The 18,232-nt window shown below is 41.4% G+C and overlaps 1 long non-coding RNA gene across 1 annotated transcript in view; it reads left to right on the top strand.

Moving 5' to 3' along the window:
- The window catches only part of LOC120553621, a 71,967-nt gene extending 54,814 nt beyond the window's left edge, over positions 1 to 17,153 (top strand). The window contains exon 4 of the long non-coding RNA XR_005638192.1: positions 16,786 to 17,153. This is a non-coding gene — a long non-coding RNA (uncharacterized LOC120553621). The remainder of the gene's footprint in view (positions 1 to 16,785) is intronic.
- Positions 17,154 to 18,232: the final 1,079 nt, after the last annotated feature.

Consider the following 18,232-nt stretch of genomic DNA (forward strand, 5'->3'; position numbering starts at 1 on the left):
GGGCCGGATTTACCCGCTAGGGGGCCCTCAGGCAAATATGAGGCGTGGGCCCCAATGGATCCAATTACCCAACTTGTTTTGTCCTGGGATACAGAAATCAACTTGTAATCTTCAATTCCAGCCAGCATTGTACATCAATCTGTATGTGACAAAATGGTAAAACACACATTTAAAGTGACGCTGGTGTCCCTCAGAGAGAGAAATCTGTTATACTGTACCTCAAAATGTACACAAGTTATCATGTTAGCATTGCCTTTGATTACATGATAAAACAATTTTGTATTTTTTACTCCACTACTTTTGTCTGACAGCTATAGTTATTTTGCCGATTATTTTTCCTACTAAACGCATGATGAGGCTCTTAAGAATATGCAAAGTATCAACTGAAACATTAAACATCTCAACAAGACAGTATCTCTAAATTGGGTTAAATTCCAGAAGCTACACTACTTTTGGGCCCTGACAGAAGAAAAATGCATTGTGCTGTAGTGGTGCCAATCAAATATGCAATTAAAAGAATAGTTTGATATTTTGGGTAAAACACTTTCTTGCCAAGAGTTAGATGAGCACATTGATACCACTCACGTGTCAGTCCGTTCAATATGAAGCTATTGTTAGCTTAGCTTAGAATGAAGTTTGGATCCATCCAAAGGTAGCAAAATCCTCTACTAGCAACTTAAAAGCCCACTAATTAACACGTTAGATTCCATTTGTTTAATCCTCACAGTCAGTTCCTGTTTTTTGAACAAATTAAACAGCGCTTTTGATTGGCAGGTTTTGGAACAAGCTGCTGGGTCCAGGTTTGTTATTAAACGGCCAGGCATGACATTGTTATTGTGCGATTTTCATAAAATGACGTACTATTCCTTTAATTAAATTACCATGAAATAATTGCACCACAGTCAAGCAGTGGGTCTCGGGCGCTCAATGGTGTTTTAAGCCCCCAGCGTCTCCTTACAGGCAGCGCTGCGATCGTTGACTTTAAGGCACCTAACCCTAACCTTAACCCCAACCCTAACCCTAACCCTAACCACAACCATTGCCTAATCCTAGTGCCTTAAGCAGATGTTGGGGGCTTAAAACACAGATAAACGTCTGGGCCGGTTGCTTTGCCCAGTTAGTATTCCAGCCTACGTGACACAACATCACAAGCTTTGCTTTTCGCTGTAGTTCAAACATCATTTTCCTCTCACTGTAGCCGTGGGGAAAGTCACAGATTCCTGTGTCTGTCAGCTTCATACCAAATACATCAGGATACATATCAGCGGTTATGACCCAGGCATTAACCTTCAGGGCCATGGCATGGAGACGCACAAACACAACAACCTTTGTATTTAAAGACACAAACAGACAAAACAATACGATGTGAAGCGTGCAGGGAGAGGTGTGTGTGTGTGTGTGTGTGTGTGTGTGTGTGTGTGTGTGTGTGTGTCAGGGGACAAAATAATCTGTAGATCAGATCAGAGCGAATTCATTCCTCACATCGTTGACAGGTTCCAGCCTCTGTCTGTCCACATCAGCCGCCAAAATCGACAACAATGAAAACAACAACAACGTTAGATAGAGGCTGGTTCCCTCTTCCTTCTTATCCCTCTCTCAGTGCTTTCCTCCCTTTGCTGTTGCCTCCTTTCTCTTCTTTCTATACTCCTTCATTCTCCCTCCTACAAACTATCTTTACAGGCTTACCGTTATATGGTGGGAGTCTAGTATATTGTGTATGTGTGCGTGTGTGTTATAACAGTATTACAGCAGTTGTGTATGAAAACAGCAGATAAGAGAGCAGGATGATGAAATGTGAAGCAACAACACATGACCCAGCTTAAAGATCTCTGATAAAAACAAACACGCTATATGCTGTATCTACACACACATATAGCCGCAAGAGCACACACGTCTGAATACACGTGTACACAAACAAGGTATACATACATTTGAACAGATAAATACACAAGCTATGAAGCAAATGTTACACACATACACGAGGAGAGAAAAAATGTAGCACCGTATCTTTAATTTTGAATGTGTATAAGGATGTGTGTGTGTGTGTGTGTGTGTGTGTGTGTGTGTGTGTGTGTGTGTGTGTGTGTGTGTGTGTGTGTGTGTGTGTGTGTGTGTTCAGTAATGACACATGGCGGCCAGTTCAGCATTGTAAATGAAAAAGACTTGATAAGATCGGTGAGACGGGCCTAGTGACTTAGCTAGGTTTGTGTGGTGGGATTTGTGTGTGTGTGTCTGTGTGGGAGGGGGGGTTAAAGCAAGGGATCATGGAAAAAAGGCATGAAGGTGTACACTAATTTTCACTGCTGCAAAAGTCTACCACAAAATCCAGTGAAGAGAGCTTTCGTTACAGCTTGAGAAGAAGAAAACTCAAGGTTTTATGCATATCTTTACAGCAAAAAAAAGCTATTTTTGCCAGTTTGCTAATGTATAGTATGAGGATGCTATGGTGCTTTAATTAGTCAAGTATAGTCTTATGTGAAATTTAATGGTACCATGACATGGTGCTCTTTGGATGCTTTTATATAGACCTTAGTGGTCCCCTAATACTGTATCTGAAGTCTCTTTTATATAGACCTTAGTGGTCCCCTAATACTGTATCTGAAGTCTCTTTTATATAGACCTTAGTGGTCCCCTAATACTGTATCTGAAGTCTCTTTTATATAGACCTTAGTGGTCCCCTAATACTGTATCTGAAGTCTCTTTACCGAAATTCAGCCTTGGTGCAGAATTACAGCCACTAGAGCCAGTCCCACAATGAGCTTTCCTTAGTATGTGCCATTTCTGTGTCTGTAGCTATTGAGGAGGAGAGGGGGGGGGGGGCAAGGTGGAGGGTGGGGGTGTGGCCTTGACCAACTGTCACTTTGCTCGTTTGAAGGCCATGATGTCTCTCTCTCATGGGTGGGCCAAATTCTCTGGGCGGGCAAAGAAGAGAAAGGGGAGGTAACCTTGCTCCTTATGATCTCATAAGGAGAAGATTCCAGATCAGCCCATCTGAGCTTTCATTTTCTCAAAGACAGAGCAGGATACCCAGGGCTCAGTTTACACCTATCACCATTTCTAGCCACTGGGGGACCATAGGCAGGCTGGGGGAACGCATATTAATTTTAAAAAACCTCATCAAGTGAAATTTTCATGCCATGGGACCTTAAAAATGCTTCATAGGCTTTCTCCTTCAACATAAAACAAGGACTTTTCAAGGGGTGTGTGCATTTTCTGGTATGATAATGATGAACAAACTTAAATTGAAAGTCAACACAAAAGTCAACACAAAATATCAGCAGCTTTAATCTACAGACAACTGTTTTGGCATGAAGCTGTGTAGACAACTACTGTGGCACTGGTTTTAAAATGTGTTTCTTTGATCCGAACACAAGTGGACAGCCAATACACATCACTGTTCACACCTGTGTCTATCATGCGTCTCCAGCTGACTGCTTGTGTTGAGATTTCGTTACTGCTTACGTAACTTCAATTGGAGGTCAAAGGGCCCCGCGCAGTTATTACGTCCACACTATTGCCATTCATGTAAGCAGTTGTGTCATTACAGTTGGAGATATCACTGTCAGCAGAATCCAACACATCTTCTTTTATTGGGCAAAGCGATGAACGGTCAATCAACACTTTATCCAACTCATCGTAAAATGGCCAAGATATAGAGCGTTGGCGGGCTGTCATCATGTGACGTCCTGCATTGATGAGGAATTTTCCTATTACATCCTTTGTCGGGGATGCATGAGGACGCATTAGCGTTTACACTAGAAAAGATGTGTGGTCAAATGCGTCCCAGACCAACTCGGCAAGTGGTTAGAGTGATCGGATCACAATACATGTTGGTGGTCCTTTACACTTGAAGAGTTCGCATTTGTAAAAACAGATGGAAGCCATTCTAAAAGTGAATAAACCAACACTGGTTTTAATATTACCTTTACTGCAAAATAATAAATAAAAAACGTGATTTTGCACTTTTGCCAAAGGCTGACCTCAAATTAGACCAGTTCAAGTCTGTGTCTTATCAGTGCATTTATCAAAACTGTTTCCAAACTGCTTCCCTTTTGTCCCTCATCTTCCGTCTTGTGAAGAATTTCTATATCAGAGTGAGGAAAACACACACACACACATGCACACACACACACACACACACACACACACACACACACACACACACACACACACCAATCAGTAGCTAGCTCTCTATCTGATTTGGACTTGATCATGGTGGCATATAGAGGGTCTCCAATGAATTCACACACACATCCACACACTCAGTGCTTTGGGCTGATAACAGCAGTTTGGGGGCAAAAGGGGAAGTTGAGGGACAGATATGTTTTTTTTCCCGGATGGACAGGTATGGTTTTGGCCACGCTCCACTACTCCGAGACACCTCGGTGATTGGCATGGAGGCTGGGTCGCCTCCTCCACTGACAGATTATTCATATCACCTAGTTAGGTTTCATGAAGCAATTATATGTCTTCACACTCTGCCAACTTTGGGAATGGCAGACTATAGAAACACACACTATTCGGTCTCTGATGGTGGGAAATGCCTGTCACTGAGGAAGAGGATGGTGGTTTGTCTGGGTTCAGTGAGGTATTTTTCAGTATGAATAAATGTCTGTTAAAATCCTTTTCATCACAGATTTCTGTAACACGTAGGTGATTCAAACTGTAGACAAAAACATTTTATATTTGCTGCTTGAACAACTATTGTCTATAAAGTTCTTTCATGTGAACAAAAATAGACAAGAAGTGATGGCGGTGACACATTCAATTTTTCTGGAATAAACTAAATAAGATCAGGGTAAAGTTGGCAGGAGCAGTGATGACTGACTGACTGACAATAACTAAAGAGAAAAAAAAGAAAATCTAAAACTAAGGCCAATCAACAGGAATTCCAACGAAGAAGATGTTACATTCCCAAGTGGTTCTTGTACTTTTCCAAAGCAACAACTCTGCTAAAAAAAAAAAAAAAGTGGAAGTGCTTCGCCTTTCTGAGAATATAGTTCCCAGTTTGTATACAGTTATAAGATGGCTGTGTCTCATGTGATGTTTTTATTTGTATACGCTGTGACTATACAAATCGCAACAAGTAAATGTAAATAGGAAAATGTTGGCGTTATTTTGTCACTTATTGGGAGCAGTAGGCTAGTTGGAGCCGGTTACCTCCAGCATCTGTGCTAACCAGGCTAGCGGTGGGGGCGTCAGACAGAGTTATGACACGCACGGAGATGAGAAGGGCATGTATGGACTTATCTAACTCTGGGGGATACGGTGAATAAGACAAAGTCCCAGTAAGTCAGCGTGTTCCTTTAAGACCTCCTTCTGAAAAAGCCCAGTCTGCTCTGATTGATTGTCTTCTGCATCTGAGCTCTGCCCCATCATTGCAGCCGGGGAATGATTGTTAACTATATTGTATACACAGTAGTACTGTTGTGACATCACAACCGTACGGAAGTCCTGACGGCTCATTTAAAGGCACAGTTTCTGAATACGGGCGGTATGCTTTTCCCTGTGGATTGAGAGTTTTCATACTTTCAGTTTTTATGTAGCACCTAGTCCGGCTTTATCATCAAAAAAGACACTGAAATCTCACTTTTGACAATATGGGTCCTTTAACAACAATATGAAATGGGAGATAAGAAAGAAATCCTCACATTTAACAAGCTTTAACCAGAAAATATTTAGTATTTGTAACTTATGATAATGAAAACCCTACCCTAAATTAACCTTAAAGATAATTAATTATCAAAGTTTCACTGATTAATTTAATTTCAATCTCGCTGAAAAAGGTTCTGCAAAAGTAAAACAAACAAAGCCAATAAAATAAGGATGTTTTCCACTGATGTTGCCAAAAATAACTCCCACTCCCTGTGAATTCCCTTTTAGCCCAGCAATTCACCTGAAGGTTAAACAGTCATAACTTGCCTTCATGTGTCAGCGTAATAAGGGAGTTATTTAACAGAATTGGGCTCTGATTACTCAACCTCCACAGTAGAAAATCAGTGTAGCCTGACTGGCTCTGAAAACAGACGCATATGCTGCAGAAAGACGTGGCTGCATCGACAGGGCCAGCACGTACGCAATGCCGCTTACAGCTTAAAAACCAGAGGAAAAACAAAGGAGTACTGCACATTTGACACAACCTGTGAGTGACATCATGGGAAAACGGTCAGGTAGCAGGTTTTGTTTTTGGCAACACACCTCCATCAACACTGACATATAGAAGGTTTAAGGGGGCAATTTGAGCTCTTTCTCTCTTCTTTAAACACACACACACACACACACACACACACACAAAAAACTGTGCACAGCCCCAGTTCTCACACCATCAGCTGTGACCTGGTTAGCTTTAAGCCGCTGTTTGAGCCTGGCCCTTAGTTGAGGTTGGCTGCTCAGACAGGGCAATAGTTTGCACTCGCACACACACATAGAAACACACACACACACACTGGCCACTGTGGCTAATTGAATGGTCAGGGCAGGAGGTCCAGGCCTTTATGCTCATGGAGAGGAGCCATGAATATCTCTGTTTCATTTGGACTTCACACACTGAGGCGGTGGGAAAAGGTGAATGAGTGTGGGAACGAACAGCTTCAGGCTTTGAATATTTACCTTTCTAAAAGCTCTGTGGAGCGGGACCATGTAGAGTATCGAGTATTCCAGAAAATAAGATGAAGACAATACACTTTGTTTGATTATGAAATTGTTGCACACTTGGTTAATACAACACTAGCTGTACTAACTAACTGTGGGAAGCTCTTTAACTGAACTGCAACATAAACAGAAGAAGAAACATCAATAGAGAGGCAAAGTCCCTCCCCTTCCGGTGGACCTCATGGGTAGCCTGGTTGACACCAGACCCTTCTCAGTTGTAACTGAGAGTGAGCAAATCTCAAATTTGCCGGAAGTTCGTCAGGGTTTCCCCAGGCTACCTCATGGGACCTTAATTCGGAAAAAATATGAACGGTAGTGAACGGGTAGAGGCAAATTATTTTTTGATCCCGTTTGAATTGAGCCATGGATTACAAATATGATTTTCGTCAATTTAAAAGATCATTTTTCAACCGAAGAAAGTCTCAGTTAGCCGTAGATTTGTCATATGACCACTTAGTTTTGTGTGAAACCGCTCAGTGAACTACAGCTCTCGTCTTAACACAATTTACGTCAACTAGCTTGATGCTCAACTTGCTAGCTAGCTTAGCTCTGTTCCACAACACATGTAACGCTATCTTACCTGCTGTGTTTTATCCAGTGAAGTGTTTTCAGCAGCTAAGCAAAAGAACAAGCGAGATCTTCCATGCGACTTTGAAGTGTGTAGTCTTTCTAATTACGTATTTTCACAGTCTTATACTTCAACAGTTTAACAATAAACTGATACTTTCTTGACTTGTGAAATTATCTATTAAACTGATGAACATCATATGTGTAATTCATGGCTCAATTCAAACGGGATCAAAAAATTATTTGTCTTTCCCCCTTCACTCCCGTTCATATTTTTTTCGAAAGATAGGTCCCATGGACCGGAAGTAGAAGGGCGTGACTTCGGCTCTCTACGGCCAAACCCTTTATGTTTGACAGTATATGAATCAAATTTCGTATGAGTCAGACTATGTTTTGTGCTTCGCAGTAGCTTGATAACATTTCAGCAAATTCTAAATTCTACAAAATCCCAAAAATACATTTTGGTAAACCTTAAAACAAGTTTTTTTTTTCTCTTCGCTCTCAAAAGTTGACTTTTTTTAAATTCAAGTTCTCACCAAACCGTGACAATATGCAACTGAAAGTGAAAAATGTCAGATTTAATGGGTTTTCTTTTCAGGCCTCAAGGCGATCCATAGCTTCAAACGAAAAATACAGCATCTATGTGCTGGTTCAACCCGGTTATCAGTTCATGTACAGTATACATCTTGACTTTTTTTTAATCATTCTAATGCATGCGTATGTTTTGTGTGTATAAATGTTTATGCATGTGGAGTTATCCCTTATCTGCATACGGAAATGATAGGAAGTAAAAGGACAGAAAGAAAATGGAGTTTTGGAGAAGAAAAATGATACCTCAGAGCAGGAGTTGAGGGAGAGGTGAGAGGACCGCTGCAGATAGACGGAGCATAAGAGGAGCGGGAAAGAGGAAAAGGAAATTGAAGTGGTGTGATGAGAGTGAGAGAAAACGGAGGGGGAAAGGGAAGAGTCTGCCTTATTTGATGCAATAATGTGTTCGCTAATGTTTACAATTCAAGTAACCTATGAAATCAATGGATAAGTCACTGTATCACACACACATACACACACTTGTGTAAGGGCAATAAATATGAGATATTGGCCAGAAACGTTAAGCTGTTATCCTGAAAAGAATTTTATCAGTAAAGGTTTGACTGGAGAGTTTTGGTGTCACTTGACGTAAATGCTGATTTAGACACTTTTCCACCATAAAGTAATAATGTTAAAGATTTTAATTCAAATAAAGGTATGTTAAGTTTAATTCAATTGTATTCACATTGTCAAATCATAACAGAAGTTATCTCAGGACACTTTACAGATAGAGTCGATCTAGACCACACTATAATTTACAGAAATCCAACAATTCCCCCCACGAGCATGCATTTGGTGCAACAGTGGCGAGGAAAAACTTGCTTAAGTCACTATCGCCGTATGAGGTAACACAATGGCACAATAAAAAACGTTGACAGAAAAAAATCACAAACTGTGCACAGTGAATGTTTTCATCACCCAGTAGCGTTTGCACTGTAAAACTTTTCACCGTAAATTTACAGTAATATACTGGCAGCAGCTTCACCAGTAAACTACTGTTTATTTACAGTAAGCATACTGTTTTAAAATGTTAAGGTTTTTTTTCTGTAAATAAAATACCTTATAGATAGTCTATTATCGTATTATTTGAATTTACAAATATACTGGCTGCAGTGTAATTCCTGCCTTTTCCTCTATTTTCCCAAGATGCATTGGTATTAACAGTAAATACCTGTAATCTGTAACATTCGCAGATAATGCTGTAATATTATTTTCTCCCAGAATGCATTGCCATTTACAGTATGATCCTTTATAACATTGAAACAGTAAAATACTGTGAGATTTTAGCTGTAAATTTACATCAAAGGTTTAAAGTAAGTACTCTTCAACTCACTTGTGTGTGAAGCGACATACTGATTTTTCCAGTCTCTGCTCAGGAAACAGAAAAACACACTTGCAATCACTGCTTATCGCCATAGGAGTCGCCAAAGAGAACGAAACGCAGATCTTCGAGATTGTAACTTTAACAAAGATTAAAATGGTTTAATTCTCTGGTTAAAACTGATAGGGTGTAAGAAAGATATCAGCACCACTTGTTTTCAATTAGCAGCTCCTGTTCATAACAGCTGGACTTTTAATCTTTCTCCTGTCAAACTTTAACTGACCCTCAACCACACACACACACAGTCTACCAGATAGAAAACAAAATACTCAACTCTGTCTCACACACAAACTCATTTCATGATGATGAGACATGCCTCATTTTTAAAATCAGTCCACAAATGAAGCGTTGACTAAATGTTACGTAAGTGTCTTTGAATGCACACACACATAAATATCTTCTAATACCTTTGTACAGACTGTATAATGGCTCTCATAAGGGCCAGGAGGGGCAACAGCTTCAATTATGGCATAAACACTGATGGGAAAACACACTACACAAACACACACACATAGACAGAGGCACATTCACACACACACACACACACACACACACACACACACACACACACACACACACACACACACAGACACACACAGACAGAGGCACATATACAAATACACACACAAATAAGGGGGAAGTGAGCATCATTAGGCCCGGACTCCACTGGAGCCTGTGGTTAGAGTTGAACATGGTCTGTTTCCACTGTCTGTGTAGTTACTCACTGTATTACTCAGCCTGAGACCAACGCTTTGAAAACAGATCTGGTTCAGTCAGTCGGCCACCTCTGATATTATGTGATGATGTGATAGATGCAGTGTGACTGATTCATTCTGCTGCAGAATTTATCAAAACTACACTGTTTGTCTATAAAGAAGAACAACCTGAATTTGATGCAGTGCATTGATCTGACTACCAAAAGACCATATGTAGGCTATTACTAGCAGACCCAAGCGGAATTTAGCGGACAGTTTTTGTAAAGACTTTTAAGCCTGGAACCAAGCCAACAAGCTCCGAGATAAATTGTGATCATAAAACATTTTGAAATGTTTTATGATCACACTGTGTACTGTGTACAGAAACGATCATAGACTTCAATGGTAGAAGCTCGCTATAGCCGTTTGCGGGTGCGGTAAACATTTCCATGGTAACAGCGAGTTCCACCAATCAGAGACATCGCTGTTACACTTAGGATTGTGGGTAGTGTAGTATTTCTCCATAAGATCGTGAATAAAACGTGTTTTTTCTAAAACAAGGTTGATTTCATACGGACTTGTGGCTTCTACAGGAGCATAAACGTCCGTTGGACAACCTCGGAGCATGTGGTCAGTCTGACTCGAATGACATACTGGCTAATAATCCAAATTCTTATGGAGAAAATGAATGGGATTTTTACTTCTGGAACCACACTGTTGAGCTCTTTAAGGGGTACTACTGTTAGAATAAGCCTTAGCACATTAGCATAATGACCTTAATATTAGCGTTACCATTAGTGGTACAGGACCTAGCATTAGAATTAGCTTTAACAGTAGCATCCATATAAGTTTCAATATCACCCCACCGGTATATTAATGGTTACTGAGATAATTACAGCTCAAAATGTCTAGATCGGCATTTGCTTTTCTAGAAATATTGATGCAGACTGCAACCTGTATTTGTTATTTTGCAAGATACTGTGGTAAAAACGTGGAGTGGTTTTATAGTCCTGTGGCTAAAATGGGCTTTCAGAAGTGTACAGCGTGTTCCAGTTTGTAGAATTGATTTATTTGTTTGGTATGAAAAAGGTCAATATTAAAGATATAGCATAATATATCAGCTTTTAGCAACTTCAGTCCAAAACATATCATGACAAACACCCAGATCAGCTGAACCCTAAATGTGTTCAACAATACACACATGCAACACATGCACTTTTTAAACACACTGTAGTCTGGTTGAGGGTGATATAGGAGCTACAATGAACATGCAGGGGATATGTGATGTTGTAACAACAGTTTGGAGGGTATTATGAATGGGAGACTGCCGTTTGGAAGGTTAAGGTATAGGCTACATGTGGTGGGACGACAGTTAGGAGGATATACAGGGGTTGAGAGAGCGGTTAGAAGGGTAAGAAAAAAGAAGGAAGGGTGAGACAGCTGTCAGGAGGGTGAGACAGAGGTTGGGAGGGTTGAAAGTTGTTAGTTTAGCCCCACTGGCTATATTATCCTCCCCTGGGCCTATTTTACATACTTTTCTCTCAGACCCAACAAATAAACAAGGAGCACAATTAGTGCCTGTGTGTGTGTGTGTGTGTGTGTGTGTGTGTGTGTGTGTGTGTGTGTGTGTGTGTGTGTGTGTGTGTGTGTGTGTGTGTGTGTGTGTGTGTGTGTGTGTGGGCATGGGCATGCATGCATTAAGAGCGTGGGAGCAAACGAAAATGATTTTCTGTCAAAAAAATTGAGTTATGTGGACAGTGACACACACACACACATAAGGCCATGCATGTCCTCGCACACACACACACACACACTCTAAACATCATTTCTCATAACACTCTAATATGGTTCATTTTCAGCTATCAAAACACACATGAAAAGAGTGTTAACGCTGTCAACAAGCGAGCATGGGATGTGGAACCGTCGTTTTCATTCTCAATATGTCAAGGTTAGGGTGTATTCCAGCAGAGAGCGAGGGAGAGGGGGAGAGAGGGAGAGGGAGAGGGAGAGAAAGACAGAGAGAGAGGGTTAGAGGGGGAAGGAGTGTCGTTCTCCATCCTCTGCTCTCCAGAGAATCCCATCATGAAACGCCAAAGCACAAAGAGCTCAGGGCCTTCGACTGAAACCGAGGGACCTTTAATCCAAAAGCAGGAGCATCGCTGGGGCAACAGCGCCACCCAGCACGCCGCTCTGCGTACTACACCTCCTCTTAGCCTTCCTCTAAATCCTGACCTGCCTGTCTCCATATACAAAAAAAGAAAAACAAAAGGGACATTTTTGCCATCCCACATTAATTCAATGATCAAAATGAGCGACGGTGAAACAATTCAAATCAAATCCGTGCCTGGTTTTGAGCAAACATACCCCTACCCCTCCCACCACACACACACACACACACACACCTTTTCCATGAGAGAGGTAATCAAAGCCACAGTCTTCTTTCTGTGTGGGAATCTAACCCTTAATGGGCTTCACCAACCTCACAGCCAAGCACACACACGCACACAAAATCAAACTAATTACAATTTGTCCTTTCTCTTTTGTCCTCTTCACAGTGCTCCCTTTTAATTCCCACCAAGAACACACTAAAAAGGGGTGGGGGGTGTATGTGAGGAGTATAGTGGGGGGTGTACTGAGGGATTTTCCAAAGTGGCACAGTAAAATAACACACTGGAGTGTATATCGGCTTCCACTCTCCCTCATTTAAATAAGCGCCAACACTGATTTTCTAACAAAAATATGGTACTAGTACAATAACAATGAAATAAGACCCTGTGAAAACTCGCAGCCTGCAGCAAGTATTTAAAATATCATTTAAAAAGGGCTGATCTGTAATTCAGAGCGGATATGGTATCAGACGGCGTGCTTGTCATTCCCGACTATAATCTCCACTACGATGAGAAACACACTGTCTGCTGGCAGCACTGAAGAGAGGGAGGAAGAATAGGGAGGGGGGGGGGGCAAGCGGGATTTGACTACTTATTTTTCCTTCTCCTCTAGGTGCCGTACGTTTGTCTGATATCAGCGGCGAAATCTCAGAACCCATTTTAAGACAAATCACAGATTGGGGAGAGAAGTTGGAGTGTAAGAAAAAGGAGGCAGAAGAACCAGGTATATAAAGGATGATGGAGAGATGAAGGAGGCCCAAGGTGACAAACTTTCAAGTGAAACAAGAAATGTTAGCTGATTAATCATTTAATGGAAATTTCATTAACAACTGATAATTGATTATTTGTTCAAGAAGTTTGTCCAACAGAAAGGCTAGAAGGGCACTCGGAGTGCACAGAACTCCCCCAAGGCCATGCACTATCTCGTAATGTTGTCATTAGTATAAAGTAGAATAAGTTGTGTATTATCCAGTCCTTCCAGAAAAATGCTGAGTTTTTTTGTGATTGTTCCTTGATTATGCGGCACGTTTTCTTAAAAAATGCAATGGAATATGCGGGATATTTATGCAATTTGATGTGATTAAATTGCGGGTACTTGCAAAAATTGCGGGAACTTGCAAAAATTGCGGGAACTTGCAAAAATTGCGTTTTGATGAAAAAGAGAAAAAAAGTGATTCCCCCCAACACCCTGCTTTTCGATGATGTTCATGTAGCGTTGTTACGTCACTTCATAATGTTCCCATGACAACAGGGGAAAATGGCTGCTCTTGTGTGAAGTAAACGCAACATTTTTCAACTTTCTGCTAAGATATATTATGGGACTTTTTTGCAACGAAAATGCGTGGATTATGAAATCATGCAAGGCCCGCATATTTTGCGTGGAAATCGGCAATTTATGCGGTGAAAGTGTGGCGTATTTGAAAAAATGCAGCCCCCGCATAAATATGCAGACTTTGGCTGATTATGCATTGAATTATGCGATCGCATTATCGCGTTTTTCTGGAGGGACTGATTATCTTTGTATACTAAGGCTCATGCTACTCCCTTCCACCAAGTTCCATGGAAATCAGGCCAATCCTGCTGACCAACAAACAAACGGACAAACCAAAAAACAAACTGCACCGGAAACATAACCTCCTTGGCACAGGTAGAGTTGAAAGTTCATTTTCCTGACTTTGGAAACAGCAATTGACAAAACAAATTGCACCACAACGTCCATTTAGTAGCTGTTGTGGAGCTTTTGATTGTATCCTCCCACAATATTGTATAATAAAAAAAAAATCAATAATTACTCACTTGTTGTAGGACGTCAAATATCAAATGGCAACACTGATGGATGGATGGATGAACTGAGACAAGGTGTGAAACCAGGATCTCTTTATGGTTGACCTCTGTTCTATTCAGATAAACAAATAGGAAAACAGAACCTCCATGTTAATTCTACTGCCCACTCTAGCTCCTCTCTTATAAGGGGAATTGAACGAAAAGGGCGCTGTTCTGAAACTTTTGGTCCTATCACACATTCTTCCTCAGCCGATAGAGTTTGCACAGTTCTAATGTAACTTCTCACCCATGTTGGCTTAAAAGTTAGATAACATTTTTTGTTTGTGACCCGGGAAGCAACGATTGACAAAGAAATCTCACTGCAAAGTCCATTTAGTAGCTGTTCTGGAGCTTTCGATTGTATCTCACAATCTAATAATTAATGAATGATATAAAAATAAAGGTAATTAATTGCTTGTTTTAGGATGTCAAAGATTTACTGCTTTTGTTTATCTTTTTTTTGGACTGTTGGTCAGACAAAACAAGTCACTTTATAGCTCTTGGAAATTGTAACAATTAATTGATAATTAATTAGAAGAAAATCATCAATGAATTAATCAATGTCACTGTGGGCTCATGAAACTTGGGTTTCAGATTGTTGGTTGAACAAAACAAGCAATTTGTCACTTTCTGCATTTTTCACAAAAGTTTGACATTTTATAGATTAATAATAATAATAATAATAATAATTTATTATTCAAGTAATCAGAAAAAAAGATCATAAGATTAAACTATGAAGAAAATAATCATTAGTTGCAGCCTCAGATGGAATTATGAATGACTAAGACTATCCTGACACACACACAACACACACACACACACACACACATGCACACACACACACACACACACACTCTCATGAATACACACACTCTGGCGCATGCACGCACATACACACACACACACACACACACGTAAACACACATTGGGTTTTGGTTAGTGTGGTCTGGACAGGAAAGGGCTGGGACCGCCACACTCAGCAGGACACGGACCTCAGGCAGTTCACACTACACACACACACACACACACACACACACACACACACACACACACACACACACACACACACACATACACACACATGCATACACACACACATGCAAACATACTGCTTGGCCATCCTTACCCACCTATCCTGTTGCATTGGGGGGTCAGAACCAGCCAAACCCACACACATGCAGAATCATAGACATCCTCATATTCAAACACACACACGCAGTTGGCGGAAACTGGCAATGACATGCTGTCCGGCAGCTCAGGCTTGGGGCTCTGAGGTTGGGCTGAGCCATCTATCATACAGCCAGAAACACAGTAACCCAAGACATGAGTGGCAGGGGATCACACACACACACACACACACACACACACACACACACACACACACACACACACACACACACACACACAGAGTGAAGAAGACATATGTAAGTCTCACAAACAAAACACCCACTCAGACAAACCCGGCGACACGCTACATCACGCTACGCTGGCTGTCTATGAGAAACCCTCAATATGAACTGAATCTAATGAGATGTTTTGATCAGATTCCACACACGTACGCATGAATAGGTTTTACTGTTAGCATCAGTGTTATCCTGGAGAGTTTCAGTGTCCTGCGCTCTAAATGATTATGACTATTTCTGCTCTGACAAGATAAAAAATCTTGAATAAACACAATTATTTGGATGTCTTTCTTTAACATGTGCATTAAAACTCTCAAAGTACATTCCCAAGTCATATTCTGCAACACTTTAAATGAAACTGAAATGATTCGTCAATCGACAGAATATTAATCTGCAACTGTTTTGATAATCCTTCAAGTAATTTTATAAGAAAAAATGCCTAAAAATGTTAGCATTGGCATTGATAGCCAGGTATACTCTCTAGGGATCAACGAGCTACACAAAAGAAATCCAAGGAAATCAAGGGCAACTGGACTTTGCTTAAAGGTGCTTAAAGGACATTTCGAGAGACTTTGTCCAGAACTGAAGAAGTCTCCTGGATGAGAAACAAAACCTCTTCGAAGCACCTTTTAAAGTCCAATTGCCCCTGATTTCAAACCTTCCTTGGATACCTATGACCTGGATGACTGAAAACCTTCACAGACATTTACACAAGAGCAAACATGACATTAAATGCATCAGTATAGAAGGCTATACTTATTTGGTAGCCTAGCTAGCTCAGCTGCTTACACTGTGACTAAATATAAAAAGCTAATGGATCCGACCAGGAAGAATCAGTGGAGAAGCAAACCGCTCAACTGTTGTTGAGTGTCAAACATTAAAGTAACACTCTTCATGCTTGTTGTTAACTGTCCCTGGAGAATCTCATTTAATGGTAACCATGGCTAAACAGACCAAAAACACCACAAACCTCAACAGAAAATCAGTAAAATTACCAAGACATCTGTTGAAAAGATGACGCATTACTAAGCAGCTGACTGACATGAGGTTTGTCATATTACAGATAGGCCTACTGGTCTGTACCACTTATATCAACCATCAGCAGCTTTGACCGCTAAATATCAGGGTCTTTATTGGCCTTCGAAACCCATGTTCTTCTCTCCCACTTCACAATCAAGCCTTTAGCCTGAGTAAGTGCCCCACTTCATTTGTAAAACACCCCTGTGAATGATACAAACCGCCACTTCCTCTGTCTAAATCTCTTCCTCTCTCTCTCTCTCTCTCAACAGGCCTCACCATTCACGCCCCTTTGTAACTCGAGCTGCTCAGATTGATGGGAGGATGGCTCTCATTTGGACCAGGAGAAAAGTGGCCAGTTTAAGGGCTGCTACTGTATTTTAAACGGCACTGGTGTTAAAGAGACTGATGTGCCTGGTGGCGTCGGCGGCAACGGTGACCCTCCCTCCTGGCTGGGTGCAAAACTCCCATTGGGAGAATAAGAGAGAAGAAGGGGGAAGGAAGGCGGGAGGAGGGGGCGAGGACGGGAATGAATCTGCGTGGCGGCGGGAATCGATCGTTTCTCCCTCCTTCCCGCGCTATCTCATCTGCAGGGGCTGAGAGAGGCAGAGTGGTTTAAACGATCCTGACCTTGTCCGACATAAATAGTCAGAAAAGTCCACAGAGCTGATAGCTTTGTGTAAGGCTGGGAGGGGAGGTGGGGGGGGGGGTGAGGAGGAGAAAAAAGGGAGGGGAACGCATTGAGATAAGAAGGGGGGGTTGAATGAGATAATGCCCTGGCGTTACTACATCAGAGTCAATGTCGCTCACATGCACACGCACAAACGCTTCCGTGGGAAACAGCCTCGGCCTCACTTCCTGTCTTCCCTCCTTCATCGCTATCTCTCCCTCTTTTTCCTCTCGGATCAGAAAAAGAAGGGAGTTGAGAGTGAAGAGGAGGAGTGGAAAGTCTTCCCTCTCAGAGCTCTCATCTTTCTTTCTGTGATTAACTGAGAGAAGGATGGAGGAAGTCAATTGGCTCCCATGAACACCCATTCTGCACTCCTGAAGAAGACGTGAGTGTTTTAAAGTGAGAAAGGAGCTCTTTTGTGTGGCGCCCGTCTTCTTTTCTTTTGAGTGTAATGCCGCTGTACCTGACAGTGGCGCTGCCCCGGGTAAAGGCAGAAATCTCTGCTTCCATTGTCACCTGTTCCTCTAATCATTTTCCGCCCTTCATGCCACAATGGAGGAAGGCGATAACGATAACGAGGTGAAGCTAATACAGAGCAGCGGTGGGGCCCCTGAACACAATGTTCAGATGTCTTCACTCGTTCTGCACACTCACACACCTTTATACCTTTATACACTCCTTAATGCAGAAAAATCTTTTTTCTTCAGTCACTCATGCGCAGATGTTGGAGCCATTTCATTAGAGTGCCAAGTGTCAAACCACCCTCAAACAGTTACACTCTTTACACCCAGTTTCGTCGTACAACATAATAACAGAAGAATCACAGTGTCATTGTTGGAAGTAGTCTAGTAAGTGGCTTATAACTGGCTGCTGGTTTGAGTCCATCGGTAAGCAAAATATCTGAGAGCCCGTTTTTCCTCTACACTCAACATTTGACATAACTTGGGTCTTATTTTCCATGTTTTTGGCCATTATTCGCTTTAATATTTAACTGATAGAAATGATGGGCCAAAACTATGAAAACAAAATTCAAAATGTAGTACAACAGT

The sequence above is a fragment of the Perca fluviatilis genome, chromosome 23, assembly GCF_010015445.1.
Source record: "Perca fluviatilis chromosome 23, GENO_Pfluv_1.0, whole genome shotgun sequence".
In the NCBI taxonomy this organism is placed as follows: domain Eukaryota; kingdom Metazoa; phylum Chordata; class Actinopteri; order Perciformes; family Percidae; genus Perca; species Perca fluviatilis.